The sequence below is a fragment of the Erpetoichthys calabaricus genome, chromosome 4, assembly GCF_900747795.2.
Source record: "Erpetoichthys calabaricus chromosome 4, fErpCal1.3, whole genome shotgun sequence".
In the NCBI taxonomy this organism is placed as follows: domain Eukaryota; kingdom Metazoa; phylum Chordata; class Cladistia; order Polypteriformes; family Polypteridae; genus Erpetoichthys; species Erpetoichthys calabaricus.
This window is the reverse complement of record NC_041397.2, coordinates 67073045-67086812: the sequence shown is the minus strand read 5'-3', so window position 1 is coordinate 67086812 and position 13768 is coordinate 67073045.

The window sequence follows — 13768 nt, the reverse complement described above, 5'->3', positions numbered from 1 at the left end:
GAGCAAATTGTTTATGCTTTATGAAGTTTACCTTACACTAATCCAACCTCACAGCACCATTATGTGCAGATGACAATGATTCCCTATTTCACTGTTAGTATAACTCACTAGGGAGACCAAATGTCGTGGTGTCAGGGACAGTCCCGATTTCAAGTTACACTTTTTGATAAATAATTGAAGAATATCAAAATGTCCAAGTTTTAACAGGTTGCCCATCTAATAAAACATTACACCACCAAAACAAACATCCTCACAACATATTTAAAACAGAACATAAGAAGTTCCAAGGGGTAAGCCCATATCATCGCCACCATACCCATGGCCCTCTACACTCCCTTTGATACAATATACATACAGTATAACAATCAAAATCACTGAGAGGTAAAGGTTAACTGATTAAGAACTTCTGTTCAATTTGAACAGGACCATGACAAGGACTAAGAATCAGAAAAAAATGGAGTACTGTTATTTATTTATTTCCACATCAACCAGTGTGTGGAATCCTATGCGTTAATTTGTGAAAGTGTTTTTTTTTTCTCCCATGTCCTGATCTTTCTCTGTAATGATGACGTTGTAAAGCAGACATTAAAAAAATGAAGATGGGTTTCTTGCATGGGCATACATGCTACTCAAGTGTCCAGGTTTGGGACTTTGACAATCTGGACCCGTATAATTTACCATCAGAGTGCCACATTTTCCTGATATCCATATTGCTCACTCACTGTAATAAAGTTTGCCTTTCATTTCTGTTATCCCCTAACATTTTTTATAACTAAAAAGCCTCGCAAGTCCCATTTTTATAAAAATTACATTGGCCAGGCCTGTTCAAGCAAAAAAGGAGTTAATTACAAAGTTGATTTTTTTTAGGTTATGTTAATTGGCAATTTTGAATTACAGTGCAATGTGTGTGTGTAAGTGAGAGTGGCCCCTATGACGGATTAGAGTTCTGCCCAAGCCTGTTTTCAGTTTTCAGCCTTTTACCCAATCCTGGTGATATAGTCTTTGGCTGCCATAACACTGAAATGGGTTGAGAAGGTTCTAAGACCTGCTTACTGAACTCAGTCCATTGAGGGATACAGTGCTTGCACAGTCCTCTAATGCACCTGAACAGTATTCCATGCATACATTTCCTAAATTGCTATTATGAATTTATTCGGTACATTACCATGGGGTGAAAAAGTGGCTATACTTTGCAGTTTTGGGTGCATGTTAGCAGCCAACTTAGATGAAATTCAAGTCCATTGCAAGGCCTCCTAATGCATAAACCTTCTGCCACTTTCACAATTCCTGGTCTAAGAGGAAATCAGAGTTCCTACAGGAATCCAGGAAAAATACTAGAAATAAATTGAAATTTTAAGAGTCAATACTATCTACTGTACCACCCTGCTGCCCTCAAAAATTAAACTAAATAGATATGTTTAAAACTGGATGCTAAAATGATAAGCCAATGTTTCTGTTATTGCACTCTATAGCTTTTCTCCAAACAGAATGAGTGAGGCATCTTTTTGTGTAATTTGTGTTTAATATCCTCAGTGAATTGTTGGACTTGTTTCAATATGTTTTACCAGAAAACTCACAAAAATGGATTTTTATTGTTAATTGTGCCCTGTTGCAACAAGATGCCTTATGTATTGAAATTCTAGTAAGATGTGTTGAGTAAAGGAGTTTATCAAATAAACAATTTCATTTATTTTCTGAACCCATTTTATCCATACTATGGTTGTAATGATCATAAAAATCATGCCAATTAATAAATGCTCTGAGGACATCATTGTTAGAAAGAAATTTTGGAGGTGTAGCAGTAGAGGCGTGGAGCCACCTCTAACACCCTCAGGTACCACTCGAGACACGAGGTAAAAGTATAACAACTATTTATTTTTCTGTTATACAGTGCACAAAGCACCCTCCACTCCACACTCATATAAATCACAATAACTCTCTGAATAAACAATCCTCCTCACCCAGACACCTCGCCACCCTACTTCCCAGCTCAGCTCAATGTCTGGGCTTTCCCACAGTCCTTTTATACACCCTGACCCGGAGGTGTTCCTGCCCAATCAGTCCACAGTTCCTTTTCCCTTCCAGGTCAGGGTAAACAGTCCTCTTCTTCAACCCGGGAGCACTTTGTTTCTTCCTGTCACGTGACCGTGACGTACTCCCGGGTTATAGGGCGCATAAGAGTCCACGAGCCCCCCTACAGCGACTCCCTGTGGCCCCCAAGGTATCCAGCAGGGCTGTGTATAAAAACTACATAGTCCATGAGGCCCTGCTGGAACTCGGGGCACGTCCACGCTGCTGGGAGAGCTCCTCCTGGCGGCCTGGTGGTGAAGGCTGGAGTAAAAAGCCGGCAATCCTCCACAGAGGACATTGTGGAATGTGAGTGGAAACCAGATTAGGCCCCCTCAGCTTCAACAGAATCTCAAAATACTTATCAGTTTGCTTATTTTATTTTTGTTTAACATGTTAAATTTAGACATGCGTTTACTTTTGTATTTAGTAATTATTTATAGGCCTAAATATATTTCTTTTTTCAATTTAAAAACCCATGTCTCTTGCCCAGTATTTACATATTTGGCTGACGCCTTTATTAAAATTGACTTGTAACATTTGGAATACATTTGTTTTTTTTTCAGTTGGAGGACAGGCAGGTGAAGTGACTTGTTCACGGTCACACAGTGTCAATAGCAAGATTTGAACCCACAACCTCAAGATGTGATGTCCAAAGCCTTGGAAACTACACGACAGCCAGAGTAGCATGATACAATACTTACTAATAGTCCGTAGAAGCATACCTTATAAAATATTTACTCACTCAGCAAATTATTTTTAGATGCAAATAAGCTCTTCTCAAAGAAACTGAAAAAGTGTGCAAATATTGTGCTTGTGGCAGCCTTTGTAAGAGAAATCGTAAAAATAATGTGATCTGAAATTGAATGATGGGAAATTCATGGAGAAATAGATAATAAAGTAAAGTGCCTTCAACTATATAAAAAGAATATATGGGGGTTATGTGTGAGGGTGAGAGGCAAAGCAAGGGCAAGAAATAGATAGAGGCAATGAAAAGAAGCGAGAACTTCAAGGAATATTTAGTTAGGCAGCATACAATTGTCAAACTTCCATATTCTAAAGGCACTTCTGTTTGTAGGCTACGTCTTTTGTTAGCTGGGTGCGAGTTAAAGAATGCAGTGAAGTTCCTCATTCTGTGTAGCGATTTCAGAGCCTGAAACTGCTTGAGAAATGGCAGGCTCCATGAATACCTCTGCTTCAAAACATATTATAAAATGATGGCTGCTTTAGAAAGCAGCAGCCTAAATGACATGCCTGATAAGACCCGCATCTATAAACTTGGCCCTATCAGGACATTCAACACAATCTTCCATCAAATAATATCCTTGCACCTTTAGGCATATGGAATAATAGCACAAGATAAACTTATTTTCCGAATAATTATAGAATGACCTTCAGAATCATTTGTCAAAAGTCAAATTCTTCATGCATTGATGTGATTCCTGTGCAGTCCCAGAAGGCCTGAATTCAGCACAGAAAGACGGCTTTTTCCCTCTGTGGTTGAAAACCAAAGAAGACAGTAGTATCCCTGTAGGCACTCAAAGGACTCTAGGCTATGATCCACTATTTTGAACCATTTAGCTGCTGCATTATCACTGCTCCTTTCCCCTCATTATTTCCTGCTTATCTTCCAAGCATCACTGCAGAGCCCAAACAGAGAGTTGTAATTACCCAGCCTGCCACCTGATAGCACTTCTTATATCAGATTTATCACACAGGGCCCTACTGCCTCCGTAGTGGAGAAAACTTTGCTCCCAGCACAGCCTGTGATAATTTATCTCACATACATTCATAATTTCTGTTAGGATAAGAGGGGATAACAAAAATAGAAGGAATCCACCTGTGCAGTTTGGCAGGGTTTCTTTTAAGTTCCTACACAAAAGGGCAATCGTTTGCCTTCTTCTTTTAGCTCTCTTTGAATCCTTCTCATTCTACAGAAAATGGAGGTCAGCTCTACAGCACAAGCAGGCTAACACCTTGTTCTGTCCCTCCCCCAGCTGCCTTTAAACAGAAGAGTCAGCCGTGTCCAATTTTGGCCTACAATGAATTCAGTCAACCGCTTGTGACTAAGACGAGAAGAGGCGCACAGTTCTGTGTGGACTTTTTGGTAGCACTTCAGAATCAGACCCTTAAGGTTGGATATAAAACATTTATTAATCCCTTATGCCACATAACATAAAAACTGCTTTGTGCAAGTCTTGGTAAGTAAAAGTAAGTAACTAGTAGACCCATTGTAAAGTGTAGTCAATAATGCTTTGTAAGTCTTAATAACACCTAGCAAAGCATCTGGAAAATTCTTGATGCATATCTCTTTTTTATACTATGTTACACACCTCCAGGAGGTCAGACAGTTCTAGAAAAACGGGGTGTGCACAGTACCCATGAAATGTAGTAGAGGTGTCATCACTGATTCTGCTGTCAGAACACAGCAAACACGATCAAACTTGAGACGCAATCCTTCATGACTGCTGGAATGTGCTTGATTAGAGCTTTGTGACCATTTAAGGATGAATCATGGCGAGCTTTATATTACACTCATAACCTGCAGAAAAATCTCGAAATTTTAAGTTATGTGATACATTCTTAATAAAAGAGAGCTATAAAAATGCTATTAAAATGTATATAGCTGGTTTATATATAACATGGCTGGTCTAAGTATACAATTATTTTAACTAACACAGGCCATTCAGCCCAAAGCAGCTCATACATCCTCACTTACCTAGTATCTGCAAAATTTCATCAAAAAATCTGGGTGTCCTCTGAGAACTGCACTACTTGCAAATGTATCCTATGTACGTATCTATAGTCATCTTTAGTCCACTCCAGTCCCTGTTATTTACTTTGCCTTTGGCCTCTGAACCCTCCTATCTTGCTCTGTTGTAGTCTAAAATAGTGCTTCCCAAACTCGGTCCTGGGGACTCACTGCAGGTTTTTGTTTAGCCATCTTCCATTTTCATTTGGACGCCTATCCTAATTAAGCAAACTGTTATTTCCCATTTTTTATGTTTCAGGGCCAATGTAAAACTTTGGGACGGTTTTGCTGTAGTGAGAAGTCAAGCAAAATGACACCTTTCATTGGCTACCTAAAAATATTTCAATATGCAAGCTTTTGAGGCAACTCAGGCCCCTTCTTCAGGTAAGATGTCAAGTTTTTTACTAAAATGTTCCAAGCAGTTATGTGGAGTCTTTTTTTTTTTTTTACTTTTTAACAATATTTTCATTCTGTTTTTCCCAGTGTTCTGTTAATTTAATCCACTGTTTTCTAATACTGCGGTGGGTTGGCACCCTGCCCAGGATTGTTTCCTGCCTTGTGCCCTGTGTTGGCTGGGATTGGCTCCAGCAGACCCCCGTGACCCTGTGTTCGGATTCAGCGGGTTGGAAAATGGATGGATGGATGGATGGATGGATGTTTTCTAATAGGTGGCTCTGACACTGAAGTAGTTGCAGCCTTTCGTAAGTCAATGTTATTTGTCTGGGTGTCTGCTCTGCTTGTTTTTAATTGTCATTATTAGGATAAAATGAAGGGAGCAAACTACACAGAAAAAGGAAAAATAACAGGAAAACAACTAAAGAGAGTAAATATTTAAAGCTATAGCAAAAACAGAAATATTTATAAATGTCTTATAAATGTAAAAATCACACTGCTGTGCTTTTCTAAATGCAGAATAAGAGAAAAAACAAAATGACCAGCTAATTAAATTAGATCATTTATTATCTACTGTATTTTTATCATTGTGACTCTGGTCAGAACAAAAACCTACATCTACGTGAGGTCCCCAGGACCGAGTTTGGAAACCACAATAGTTGCTTTGCTTTTTGGCATTTGCATTCTGCTCCTGTAACAGCCTTAATTTAGTGAGTTTTTAATTTTTCCACCTTTGATATGTTTTGGTGTTTTTTTACTTTCTTGTATACGAAGTGTAGGGAAAGCAAAAATTCAACCTCGACATTTTAGACCTCCCTGAGTCAGATTTACTTTCTCATAGGAAAAGTATTGTAATCGTCCAAAACTTCGATTTATAGATTTTGATGAATCTCAACGTTTTAGACCTCCCTGAGTCTGAAAATACCATTTTTGGAATTGTGTCTGTTTGTGCGTGTGTGTGTTTGTGTGTATGTAAACACTGTAACTTGAGTACGCTTTTGCTTAGGTCAACCAAAGTTTGCATACAAGTATTAAGTACAAAAGGTAGATTTCTATCAACTTTTGAGCTATTTCTGCTAACCGGAAGTAGTACTTTTTAATTCATGCATCTCCAGAGTTCGATTTATACAACATTACTTTTATAATAATTGTTCAATTTATTATTAATATTATTTGATTTGTTGTTGATGGTTCTTTAATGTACATAATATAAAAATATAATCATTGTGTTGCAGTTTACTCCTCAAATATCCATCCCCCTATCTGAGTATATGAGAAAGTGTAGGGGAGACCACTCCCGATTTTTTTTGAGATTTTTGAGTTTTGCCATTTGATTTAATCCAATCCAGTGTTTTGACATTTTGGCTATCTTTGCTTTCTGCTTTTTGTCTTGTGCTTTGTCTGGTTGGTGGCAGCATGTAGTCAGCAAAGACACTCATGGTTTCATCATATAGCAAACTTCTGTCCTGTCCAGAGTTGCTTCCAGTTTTGTACCCACTGCAGCTGGGACACATATTAGTCTTCCATAACTTTAACCTAAAAGACAGAAAATGGAAGAAACTCACAACACTAAATAAAATTCCATCCATCCATCCATTTTCCAACCCGCTGAATCCAAACACAGGGTCACGGGGGTCTGCTGGAGCCAATCCCAGCCAACACAGGGCACAAGGCAGGAACCAATCCTGGGCAGGGTGCCAACCCACCGCAGGACTAAATAAAATTAAATAAGCTAAATAAAAAATGTTATAAGATTGAGACAAATTAGATATTTGAGACATAATTGAAATGCACAAATATATAGTGCAGCACAAATTAAAAAAAAAAAAGATTGACTTCTAAATTCTAGCAGGTACACAACAACAGTAACATAGACTTGAGCAGCCCTGGATTTCATATAGCACTTTGTAGAGTGTCAGCATTACGACACAACATTGCCTAATCTTGTGGTGAGAGTGCAGGCAAGTAAAGTGTCTCATTCAGGACCTCACACTAGACCAGGGGTGGGCTTTAAACCTGTGACCTTGCAGTTTCCTGTCCATCACTTTACTCATATGGTTATGCTGCCTGCTGGCCTAGGCTTTGCTATCAAATTCTCCAAAAGGTCTTCTGGGAGAAAAATCCCCCAAAAGAGACAGTTGCTTGGTGTCTTGGTGAAAATGGACACATTGTTAACTGATTTTTTTTTCATGCTGCTTTCCTGAACATTTGATACCAGGACTACAAGTCAGTGGAGCAATTAAATGAAGCTTACCTCACAGATCAGATAAGTTCCTTTGCTCAGCATTTCAAGGTTTCCACTAACTAAATCCCCTTTGTTAATCTGAGTTCAGAAAAACTGGCTTTTAAATGCATCATTGGAAACCTAATTTTTTTTTTTTCTTAATGTCATTTGAGGAAAATGTTCTTTTCCTGCTGAAATTTGACAGGCTATGAAAGACACTCCTATTTAAGTCATTTATTATATTGTTATAACTAGACAATTACTTATCGCTTACCTCACAAGAGGCATCAGAACATTTAAATTTAAAAGAGATATGCATTACATGATAGGACTTGCAATAGGAGTCCAATAGTCATTTTCAGCTAATTAGAAAATCCAGAAAAGATCATTTTTTCTGTGATCTTTCTAAGCCCACCTGCTTCCCCTTTCCTTTAAATCCAGCTTACGGTGGCATGTCTGAGTAAGACACTTTAACATCTTTGCAAACAATTTGCTAACCTATATTTGACAAGGGCTTAACTTTCAAATAGATAGAGAAGGGCAGAGTTTCTAGTTTGGACTTTCTTCTTCAATCACCTTCCTGAAATAAGCTTGTTACTGACACCCATATTTTGCTTCAATCTTATCACCTAAAATGTTTCCAAACTAATCAAAGAATATGCTAGTTGCAGGTTGCTTCTTTGTTGTGATGTCAGTGTAAAAGGGTATAGAAAGCATAAACCATTGAGCCTCCATAGGTGGAGGTAGAGGCCTCTATTTTGTCAGGAAAGTTAACAAGCTTTTTAGTTTTAATATCCTTCAAAAAATTATTTATTACCAGAACGTACATACGTCTGCCAACCAATAAGCATCTCAACTACAGGAATAATGAGTGATTTAATAAGCATCAGTATTTGTTTTTTTTTTTTTTTTTTTAAGACAACGGTGCAGTTTCTTGATAATGAACAACGAGAGATTCAATTGCTGTCTTTTTACTAGTTTCTCAAACTCTTTCAACCATTTCTCAAAGGCTTGTGAGAAGATCACTGATAAGAAAGAACCTCAAGCCAGTGGAAAATAAACACGCCTGAAATTTCCTCCCTTTAAAGAGGTGTGGCAGCCTAAAGCTTTGATGAAAGTAGCAGTTTAAAACAGGGAACAGAGAAAAGCAATGCAAATTAAATTATCAAACAGAAAGGAGATTAGAAATCCCAGTATTGGAAATATTGTATCAAATGAAGTATGAACCCTGTCAGAAAATTAAAGCCCCATATCTAGACACAAATCTAAATGGCAACAAAAAAGAAAATACAAAAAACACTGCAGTCAATTAATACATTAATTGACACTTAACTTATAAAATAAATAAATAAATTATTGACACTTGCAGCATTTTTCTAAAAATGTAGAAATAGATAAAGTTAGAGCTATAGAAGAGAGCTATAACAAAGGCAACTGTATGGAGAACTTGCAAATCCTGTACTAGGGACAGAAGTGGAAAAGTCCAGGAATTCTTTATTAATGAATGGTAAAGATGTTGAAGTGATGGTTAAGGAGATGGCGGGAGCTCAAAAAATGACCGATAGCAACAAACAGACTGATTTCCATCTGGAAAATAGGTCTTTAACAGTGCTGTCACACATTTTTATGGAAACATTTGTAGAGTAACAAGCAACTGATGCAAAGTTCTGATGTGATTTTTGAGTGCACGCAATCCCTATTTTTTATCCTTCATTCCAGGTTTGATGGGTGGGTCACGGACATTAAAAAGAAGAGAGATATGGAATACTTGCCCCATCCCAAAAGCTACGCACTTTGAAATGTCCCTTATAGTAATCATATTTAGAAAATCACAACTTTCATGAAAATCTTCTTTGATTGACTATGAACTATTTTATAAAATACTAGATGACCCACGCAGCTTCACCTGTGTAGTAATGAAACATTTAAAAAATGAAATAATTTGTATTGAGAAGAATTTATATTGATAGCTTTCATATTCAAGGGCCTCTTGATATACAATATTTTTGGTTTTGCTATCAAGGGTGAGAATGTAGCTGTGATTTCTTTGGCAAAAATGTAAAAAGATGGCAAGGTATCTCTGGCCAAGCAGAAAGTAGGTACACTCCAATGTCAAACATTGCCACTGTATCTGAACGTGTTCAGCTCTGATAGGAGAGCATCCCATGCATGGGGAGATGAGCATGTGGCCGTGATATCTCTGCCAATGAGCACGTACCCTCTAAAACACACGTTGCTATGATCTCTCTCTCAAAAACGTCAAACATTACTCTTTAACAATCTCTAGACGATAAGTATCACTCAGGTATCACTAGCTAAGCCGAGGCAGGGTATGCTCAAACACATGGCAAGAGGTACAGCAACGCGAACAGAGGCTGGCACGTGAATGGGGATGGCCCTGCCCAGCTCCCTACACCTGAGGGCCCTTTACCAAGAACAAAATAGTGCTGCAATCAAACTATAATACTTAACGCATTGAGAGAAGTCGCAAAATCAACTGGAATGTTCAAATCAAATTATAGAAAAAACCCAATCTAAATCCATTAAGTAGTTCTCCCATGAAAAGCAGACAGATGTTGGATTTTATATATAGAGAGATTGTAAGATGCCTTGATTGTTTGGTCAAGGTTAGTAGCAAGGATAACAGACATGATGAGATGTTACTTTCAAAAGTTTATTATTGCAGCTGAAATTTCACCTTAAAGATCCCCTTTTACAGAAAGTTCTACCATTATGGTAAATTTTCAAACATGACATCTAAAGAACAATAAAATATTTAAGTTACAAATTTGTAATAACAAATTATTTAAATTAACATTTTATCTAGAAAGTACAATTGTACACTATGGTGTAATGACTGTCTGGACATTTCTCCCATAGGATGGACACATTCCTACTGCATCTCCCATAAAATTCTGGAAAGAACTGCTGGTAAGGCATCTTAGAGTAACCAGGACTTGCAGTTCTAGGGTCAGGGACACTGAGGTCTTGTTTTAATTTTAACGGAGACATGGAGTGTAAATGTCATGCTTTTTTAAAACAGCATATTTTAGTATTTCCTCCTTACTTACACTGTCAATATTTATTTTCAATAATTATTTGTCATTTTGTTTGTTTGTCTTTGTTGAAGAGAATTTCTTTAGGACACAGCTTGAACTATTATCTGCTTTAGATGCACTGATTCTCATTCAACCACAACTTTTTTCAAGAAATCCAGTTACAGACTGACAAACTCTTATGAGTGGGGTAAGTCCAATCTCACAGGTGTAAGATGTTCAATAAACATTTGTATACTGTATGTTGCTCATTTTTGCACAGTAAATTAGAAAAAATTTCGTGGGCTAAGTGCACGTCTTATTGTTTGTATTCATTCATATTTCCCCTTATTTCACTTTCTGTGAATTATTGAATTTTTTTCTTCTTAAAACATTGGTCAGCAAATCATCTGAGAAATGTATGTTTACAGAAGGTACGTCAATGTAAAGTGAAGTACTGTATTTGTAAGCGGCATATCATCATGTCAGTTGCTGTGATACCAAATGGTATTTCCTGCACATTCACTTTGAAGGTGGGACTGCTCAAATTAAAGGTTACGTCAACCTTCGCAAGTCTGTTTCCTGTGTAAGTTAAAAGAAAACCTGAAAAACATCCCCTTTCACACATATCTCAGAAACAACTAATTACTACGTTTTTCCATATTTTTGAGCATTTACATTTTCTTTCTTTCAGATAATCCTTCAGACTTGAATTTGAGTTTACTACTTAGAATTTAAGAGTTTCAAAATTCTCTGATCCTGACAATCCAATCGGGGCATCACTATAAAACCAGATAATTATCACGTCATGCAATGTTTTACAGTGATAAAAAACAGAGCCCACCATTTAGTGGCAATTTTTCTGTGAAAAAACAGAATAACACAAAACAACCACTTAACCAAACACAAGGGAAACATGTGATGTATTTAAATTTGTCCCAGAAAACTGGGTTTGATGCTTTGCTGTTAACTGTTTAGTCATAACCAACTCTTTGTGACCTGATGGACTTTAACATGGCAGGCCTTTCTATCCGAAACTGCTTCTCGTCAAGGCCATATGCATTGTCTCAGTGATGCTGTCATCCTCTTTTCCTTTTGCCTTCAATTTTTTTCAAAATGGGAGTCTTCCCTAAGGACTAGTAACAAAGTAACCATGCTTGTTACCTATTTTTAATTTGACATAGATCTGGTTTATCTGCCATTTTTTTATACAGAATATAAAAAAAATTCTAGATAGATTAATGGGTAGCATAATGACACAGAAGTTGAACAAATGTTCGATCCTGGTATCTGTTTGGAGTTTATTTGTGTCCATATGCACTTTCCAGATGTTAAGATAATTGATGACTCTAGTTGTCCCATTGTTATTAAGTGTGGGTATGTTTGGGGGTAAACTCAGTGGCATGAAGGGATACCATCTATGATCCAAATATCAAAGGCTTTCAGGAAAATAGAGGAATGAATGAGTAAATTAATAAATAACAAGCATCTAGGCAGTAGTCAAAAGAAAAAGTAAAAAACGTGATTGTAATTGTTCACTTTTTAATATATCTGAACAGACAAACATTCGATCTTCAAGCAAACAGAGCCTCCAAATAAATGACATACACTTGAACAAAAACACAAGGAAAATTGGGTCTTTCAATCATTTATTCAACAAAATATCCATATGTATAATGGTCTACTGAGTAAGAACTGAGTACACCCTTGGCCTCTGAAACTAATATTGCCACCTTTAGTAGAAATTACTTCTTGTAGGTGTTTTGCGTAACCACTGACCAGTCTCTGCCATCAACCATTTCTCCATGCAAAATTCCTTCAATTAAAAGACATTTGTGGATTTTCTTGCATGTATTGCTCATTTCATACCCCCCTACAACATTTCAATGGTAATAAAATCAGGGCTTTGAGAAGGCAAATCCATAACCTTCTTTTTGAGCCTTGGTGAATTTTCTAGTGTGCTTCAGATTATTATTGTCATGAAAGGTCCATTTCTGTTTCAACTTGAACTTTCAGACAGGTGGCCTCACTTTCTCCTCAAGCACACTGATATGATGCAGAATTTGTAGTTGACTCGATTACTGCAGGCTTACTCAAGCCCTGAAGCAGCAAGGCAACCACAAACCGAAACATTTCCAACATCATGCTTTACAGTTGATATGAGGGTCTTCTTCTGAAGTGCTGTCTTCAGTTTGTGCCAAACATGTCTACAGTTACTGTGGCCAGACAAATTGTTCCAGATCGCATTGTTCCAAAAGGCCTGGTCTTTTCCTACATGTTCAATGGTAAACTGTTGTCTTGCTGTAATGTTCTTTTTCAGACAGCAAAGGCATTTTCCTGGAACACCTCACTTGCAGATCAAATGAGTGCAATCTCTTTCTGATTGCAGATGCATGCACTTTGACACCCACCTTTGCAAGAGATGCACATCCAATGATGAAATATTGAGATTCTTGGTGAATTCTTTTAGTATCAAATTGTCAACTATTGGGCTGAATTTGCTGGGCCAGCCAATCCTAGACAAATTATCAGCTCTCTCTGGATCGATTCGCAGCCGAGTGTGAAGCGGCTGGGATGAGAATCAGCACCTCCAAATCCGAGACCATGGTCCTCAACCGGAAAAGGATGGAGTGCCCTCTCAGGGTTGGTAGCAAGATCCTGCCCCAAGTGGAGGAGTTCAAGTATCTCGGGGTCTTGTTCACGAGTGAGGGAAGAATGGAGCGTGAGATCGACAGGCGGATCGGTGCGGCATCCGCAGTAATGCGGGCGTTGCATCGGTCTGTCGTGGTGAAAAAGGAGCTGAGCCGCAAGGCGAAGCTCTCAATTTACCAGTCGATCTATGTTCCTACCCTCACCTATGGTCATGAGCTATGGGTAGTGACCGAAAGAACGAGATCGCGAATACAAGCGGCTGAAATGAGTTTCCTCCGCAGGGTGTCTGGGCTTTCCCTTAAAGATAGGGTGAGAAGCTCAGTCATCCGGGAGGGGCTCAGAGTAGAGCCGCTGCTCCTCCGCATCGAGAGGAGTCAGATGAGGTGGCTCGGGCATCTGATCAGGATGCCTCCTGGACGCCTCCCTGGTGAGGTGTTCCGGGCACGTCCAACCGGGAGGAGGCCCCGGGGGAGACCCAGGACACGCTGGAGGGACTATGTCTCTCGACTGGCCTGGGAACGCCTTGGGATTCTCCCGGAAGAGTTAGAAGAAGTGGCCGGGGAGAGGGAAGTCTGGGCATCTCTGCTCAAGCTGCTGCCCCCGCGACCCGACCTCGGATAAGCGGGAGACAATGGATGGATGGAT